The sequence below is a fragment of the Orycteropus afer genome, unplaced genomic scaffold (assembly GCF_000298275.1).
Source record: "Orycteropus afer afer isolate SDZICR_OR568_19922 unplaced genomic scaffold, OryAfe1.0 scaffold00408, whole genome shotgun sequence".
NCBI classification, from domain to species: Eukaryota; Metazoa; Chordata; class Mammalia; order Tubulidentata; family Orycteropodidae; genus Orycteropus; species Orycteropus afer.
Window position 1 is genome coordinate 1,708,406 of NW_006921995.1, and position 6,266 is coordinate 1,714,671.

Sequence of the window (6,266 nt, forward strand, 5' to 3'; positions counted from 1 at the left end):
TGCCACATCAGCAAATGGAGGTCTCAAAAGCTTTACCTTATCCATAGGAGTAAGGCTGGGTTTACTCAGATGATGCAGCCCTTTCCCAGTCCTATTTTGAGAGTCTTCTAACTAACCAGACTATTCATAAATTTGCACAGTAATATATCAGTGTTTCTTTGCTATTCATAAGGTTTTCCCTGGCCAAGTCTTTGGGAAGTGGACGGCCTCTTCCTTCTTCCCAGTCTGTCTTAGTCTGTAAGCTAGGCTGATACCTGTGCACCGTGTGCATATCACTGGGTTTGAAACACCAGTGGCTCAGCCTCAAAACTCACATTAACACGTCACCATGGTAGGACAAACCGACAGACAAGTTTGTCTCCCTGTTGGAAACCTCTTGTACCACTCTTACCTAGGTCCCTGAGGCTGACTCCTCCTCTGTCCGGATTCCTGGGCCTTTTAATTCCCTTTTTCCCACTCTCCCACCCTTCTGCTTTGGGCATGCCTGAGTTCCCTCTCCTCACTAGGATACCTGCGGCTGACTACTCCTCTGTCTGGGTTCCTGGCTTTTAATCCCCTTTCTCCCATTCTCCTGCCCTGCTGCTTTGGACATGCCTGAGTTCCCTCTCCTCACCTGGATCCCTTAGGCTGACTCTCCTCTGTCTGGGTTTCTGGCTTTTAATCCCCTTTCTCCTGCTCTCCCTCCCTGCTGCTTTGGGTGTGCCTGGGTTCTCTCTCCTCACCTGGATCCCTGTGGCTGACTGCTCCTCTGTCTGGGTTCCTAGCTTTTAATCCCCTTTCTCCCAGTCTCCTGTCCTGCTGCTTAGGGCATGCCTGAATTCCCTCTCCTCACCTGGATCTTTAAAAATATGCAATACTGGGGACAATTAAATAATACAACATAAACCAGCAAAATCTCTGATCATCCCTGTGTGAACTACAGAAAGTATTTTCTACCTTTTCCTGGACTACTGTATGTTGGTGGCCATGTACTTCCTGATTTATTGGAAGTTATGCATCTGTAGGAGCTAAGGAGAAAGCTGGAGGAAGAGACTGTCGTCAATGGGGATTCCAGTGCCACACACGCACCTGAAATCCAACCATGGATTCTTTGTAAAACTCAGTTACCTCAATTGATTTTCATTAGGTTTCTACTTTTCTAAAAAATATACAATAAAGTGTAAAATCATTATTTTTTCTGTCTTTTTTTGGCATAAATTGACCATTATTGGCAATACAGAAGCTCTGATGGCACAGTGCCTAAAGCATTTAAAGCTAACCAGAAGGCTAGCGGTTCAAACCCACCAGCCACTCCTCGGAAGGAAGATTGGGCAGTGCACTTCCATAGTGATACATGATAAAAATAATAAGATGGATTTGTCAATACTATATATAGAGTCCCTGGTTAGTGTAAATGGTTAACATGCTCAGCTGCTAAATGAAGGCTAGGGGTCCAGGTTCACCAAAGATGCCTTAGAACAAAGACCTGGTGATCTAGTTCTGAAAAATCAGCCACTGAAATCCCTACAGATCACACTTCTATTCTGACACACAAAGGGTCAGCATGAGTTGGCATTGATTTGACAACAACTGGTAACTGGTGAATAACATACCATAAAGTGATTTAAGTTAGACTTTTTACATATTCTTGAGCTATTTTTTCGAGGAAAGAAAACATAAGGAGAATCATAATCTTGTAACAGTATTTGAACAATTTGATAAATAGATTTTAGTTCTTAAGATGCAAAGGCCCACATTCAAGAGTTTGGATTTCATAGCAATTTGAAAGATCTATCATCCCAAGTCATCTTACAAGGGCAAATTTTCCATTGTTGTTGTTGTTATGTGCCATCAAGTCAGACCCGCCTGATAGCGACCCCTCCTTTGGTTTCTGAGGCTATATCATTATGGAAGTAGATTGCCCAACTTTCCTTCCAAGGAGCATCTAGTGGGTTTGAACCACCAGCCTTCTGGTTAGCAGTCAAATGCCTTAGGCACTATGCTACCAGAGCTCCTGAACTTTCCATTAAACATATTAAAAATTCTCTTAAAGATCACCTTGGTGACCATTCTGTTTCCAAAATAATGACCAATTTAAGAATAAATTGTAAAAAGCCTGCAGTACTATTAGTAAGTGATTTTAATTGGTTCTTTCTCATCATTAATGACAGACTCCATTGTTTATGACTTTGGTATTCTGACCTCCCTGCAACTGTCTTTTCAATTGCCCATTGCTTACACAACCAAGAGGGATTGCACAGATGTCTCCCACTAGAGATGTGCTGGGAAAGAGTAACAAGGAAAAAAAAAAAAAAAAGGAAAAAGAAAGAAAAACCCCAAACCCACTGCCACTGAGTTGATCCTGACTCATAGTGACCCTATGGGACAGAGTAGAACTGCCCCAAAGGGTTTCCAAGGCCATAAATCTTTATGGAAACAGACTGCCTCTTCTTTCTCCTGAGGAGTGGCTGATGGCTTCCAACTGCAGATCTTTGGATTAGCAGCCAAATGCTTTAACCCCTATACCACTAGAACTCCTGAGAAAGAGTAAAAGCTCCTTAATTTCAAGTTATGAAGTAATTTTATTTGAAGAATCTGCAATTGTAAAGTTATTTTGAATTATTTGGCACCTTGGTGGGACTTATGGCAGTTTACCCTTTTATTTTCTGGTTTTCTAAATAACAGAAATGCAGACACCATAATTTACGGAGAGTTTAAATCTTGAGAGTGAAGGAAAAAATTGAAAAATCTGTGTTAAATTCTCTAAAGTGGGAAACCTTCTAGCCTGGGACTCAAATAATCAATGCCCCAAATGGGCTACAAGAAGCTCTGGTGGAGCAGTGGGTAAGGCATTTGGTGACTAACCAGGTCATTGGTTCAAACCCACCAGCTTCTCTGGAGGAGGAAGATGAGGATATTTACTTCTGTAAAGATATACAGCTTTGGAAACACTATGGGGATCTCTATGAAGAAACCGCTCAATGGGTTTGGTTTGGCTTAAGGGGGCTACAAAACAGGAGAAGAGAAAGTATATTCAAAGGGAATTGGCTCAAGGGTCTTTTTCATTCACTGAGTACAATTCACAGCCCTTACAGCCCTTTCCTTCTGGAGTTCTTTTGGGCAAGCTCCCAGAAAGTGCTTTGAGTCTTCTCTTGGGCAGTCTCTTAACGTCTTCCTATTTCTGTGCCCAGTTAACAGCTTTCCCACACAGAAATCTGTACAAAACCTCCAATGAACAATTCAGCAGCTGTATCAGCCTTGCAGGTCTCTCCAGGACGTGAACAAACAACACTAAGGAAAGACATTTCACACCTTCCAGTTCCTAAGCCTCTATCTTTATACAAAGCCAACATATTGTGTACTTCTTAAGCTTTTGCATGAACAGTGCAAGTACCGTGGCACCACCATATCAGTATTTTCCAAATCCTCGTCTAGGGAAACAGTTATCCATTATCACAGGAACAAGAGTAAATTTGTTTTTGCTGCTGAAAAGAATATAAATTCAACTTAAAGGATTAACAGATATTAAAATAATATTTGTTTAGGGCTAAGCTCACAGACTGGCAAACATTGAGCTCTCTTGTACATTAATAATCTGGAGATAATACCTGCTACACTTCAAAGACTTTAAAGGGAGCCTCTCAGTAGCATGTGAATTAATATAGATTGTCAAGCACTCATTTTAGAGTTCTAATTTTTAGCTGAATGATCATAGACCAATGTTCAATCACTGTACATTTCATAGTAATTTGAAAATCTGTAATCCAAAAACACCTATGAGAGGGCAACTTCTACCTTAGCGACTCAGCTTGAACGAAGAATTTTTTTTATTAAACTTCACAAAACCAGTCATCCAAAATAAAGAACTGTTTATGTCATGTTTGATGAGTTACTGGAAGACAGGAGTGCCAAGTTCTTTATGTAATTATTACAAATCCTGTACTGCATTTCAAGAATCTGCCAAGCAATATTCTGGATAGTAATAGTAAAAATAATCTATAAGGAAGTGATGAAAAAAACCCCACTGACATTGAGTTGAGTTGTGACTCTTCAGGACAGAATAGAACTGCCCTGTAGGTTTCCAAGGCTATAAATCTTTACAGAAGCAAACTGCCTCATCTTTTTCCTGCAGAGTAGCTGTTGGGCTTGAACTGCTTACTATTTGATTAGCAGCCGAATGCAGTAACAACTACGCCACCTGCTCCAAGGAAGAGATTGTTGTTGTTGTTATGTGCTGTCGAGTTGGCCCGACTCATAGTGACCCCTCCTTGGCTTGCCAAGGCAATATCACTATGGAAGTAGACTGTCCAAAGAAACAATAGAACCCCAGCTTAAGTCCTCAGAAAGCAAAGCTGGTGTGGTGCTTGTTTGTAAGTAGTTTATTTGGGGATGTAATACTGGGGAATAGCAATTAAAACAGGGAGAGAAAGCCAATTCAAAATGGTTTGTTCTCTTTTTGGTCAATACTGTGGTCAACTAGGGCTTTATTCTCTGGGGACCTTCCAAGGAGCTATATGGACTACATCACAGAATTCTCTCATGCTTCTACCCCAATCAGGGCCAGAACATGGTATCAATTACTCACAAATTCTCTTCCTTCATTGGAAAAGTATGTTAATTCCTTGCAAGAAGATTGCACACGTATATTGCCAGTGGTCCTACATCATACATTCTATTTCATGGAGTTAGAGAAGCCTTGGGAAAGAAAGCAAGAAGTATGTGGTATAGCTAACATGTGATGCTATGTGAAATTTTTAATTTTAGCAATAGTTTGAGTAAAAGTGTCTGAGAGGATGTAAGGTGGGGCACATTATAGCTTGACCTGTTCACTTGCCAAATACTTCCAAGTTTTTCTTCCTAAATATGGTGAACTCTGGTATTGGTGAAGAATCTTGAATATACTATGGACTTCCAGAAGAATGGACATGTCACTCTTAGAAGAAATACAATCAGAATGCTTTTAAAAATGAAGATGGTGAGACTTTGGCTCACTTTCTTTGGCCATGTCATCAGGAAAGATCAATTGTTAGAAAAAACATTATGACTGGTAAAAAAGAAAGTTAGTGAAAATGAGAGAGAATCCCTGAATGAGGTGGATTGAACCAACAGTTGCAACAATAGACTCAAATGTCATGAAGATGGCACAAACTGAGCAACACTTTGTTCTGTTATATATAATATTGCTATGAGTTGGAGCAGCGTCTCTGTGGCGCAATCGGTTAGCGCGTTTGGCTGTTAACAGAAATGTTGGTGGTTCGAGCCCACCCAGGGACACCCTGGTCTCCATTTGGTCTGTTAGGAGCTCTGGTAGCATAGTGCCTAAGGCACTTGACTGCTCACCAGAAGGCTGGCGGTTCAAACCCACCAGCCACTCCTCAGAAGGAAGGTTTGGGCAATCCTACTTCCGTAGTGATACTGCCTTGGAAACCCAAGGAGGGGTCGTTATGAGTCGGGGCCGACTCGACGGCAAATAACAACAACAACATGAGTTGCAGCTGACTTGATGGCACCTAACAACAAGAAATATCTCCCATTTCTTTTCTTTCACTAAAAACTATTCAAGTTAGTTCATTTCCTTGTTAGTTCCCACCTAGTTGCTCTGTTATTAAGTGGCATGCTCTCTAACAGGTCAAATCAGTCATAGAATCTTCAGTGTTGTACCAGTCAAACCTCTATAAAAGATATATGACAGGAAGTTCAGTGGAGCAATGTTTGTTCTCTGCTGTACAGTCTCAAAGATTTAATTCATATTCATTATTTTCTTCCTCTACTACTCGTTCCAAATCCCTCATAATCAGCACCTCAACTGTTTATATTGCTTGCCTAGTGGGACAACACAGACCTTCACCCACAAGATGTCTGGGCCTTTATTTGCCTTACCCTCATTGAAGCATAGTGTTGGAATTTACTAATAACTGTTACCAGTGGGTACAGAAGAACCAAGCCCCATCTTGAATCTCCTGGGTTTGAGAAGTCTTCTTTCCCATCTTCATTGCATTGCACTAAAGCAAAAACTCTAGATCCTCATGATAATCTGAGTCTATTAACAATAATATATGAACTATGACCCTTACTTACTTTACTACAGGCAAGGGCACTAACCAATTAAAAGTTGTGGCTGTGGCTTCAAGTCAATGGAACTCTTACTGTATTCCAGTGGAAGAATTTTCCCTTTGGGAACCAGTAACTCTCATTCAGCAGTTTAGCAGAGACTAAGTTTTCAGGGATGGGAGGCACCCCTTGTGCAAGTGGTTTGAGTAATAGCGTGAGGGGTAACCCTAATTCTG

At 41.0% G+C, this 6,266-nt stretch overlaps 1 non-coding gene across 1 annotated transcript; it reads left to right on the plus strand.

The window, feature by feature from the left end:
- Positions 1-5,179: 5,179 nt before the first annotated feature.
- On the plus strand, positions 5,180-5,253 carry TRNAN-GUU. The gene has a single exon. It is a non-coding gene; the product is annotated as a tRNA-Asn (tRNA).
- Positions 5,254-6,266: the final 1,013 nt, after the last annotated feature.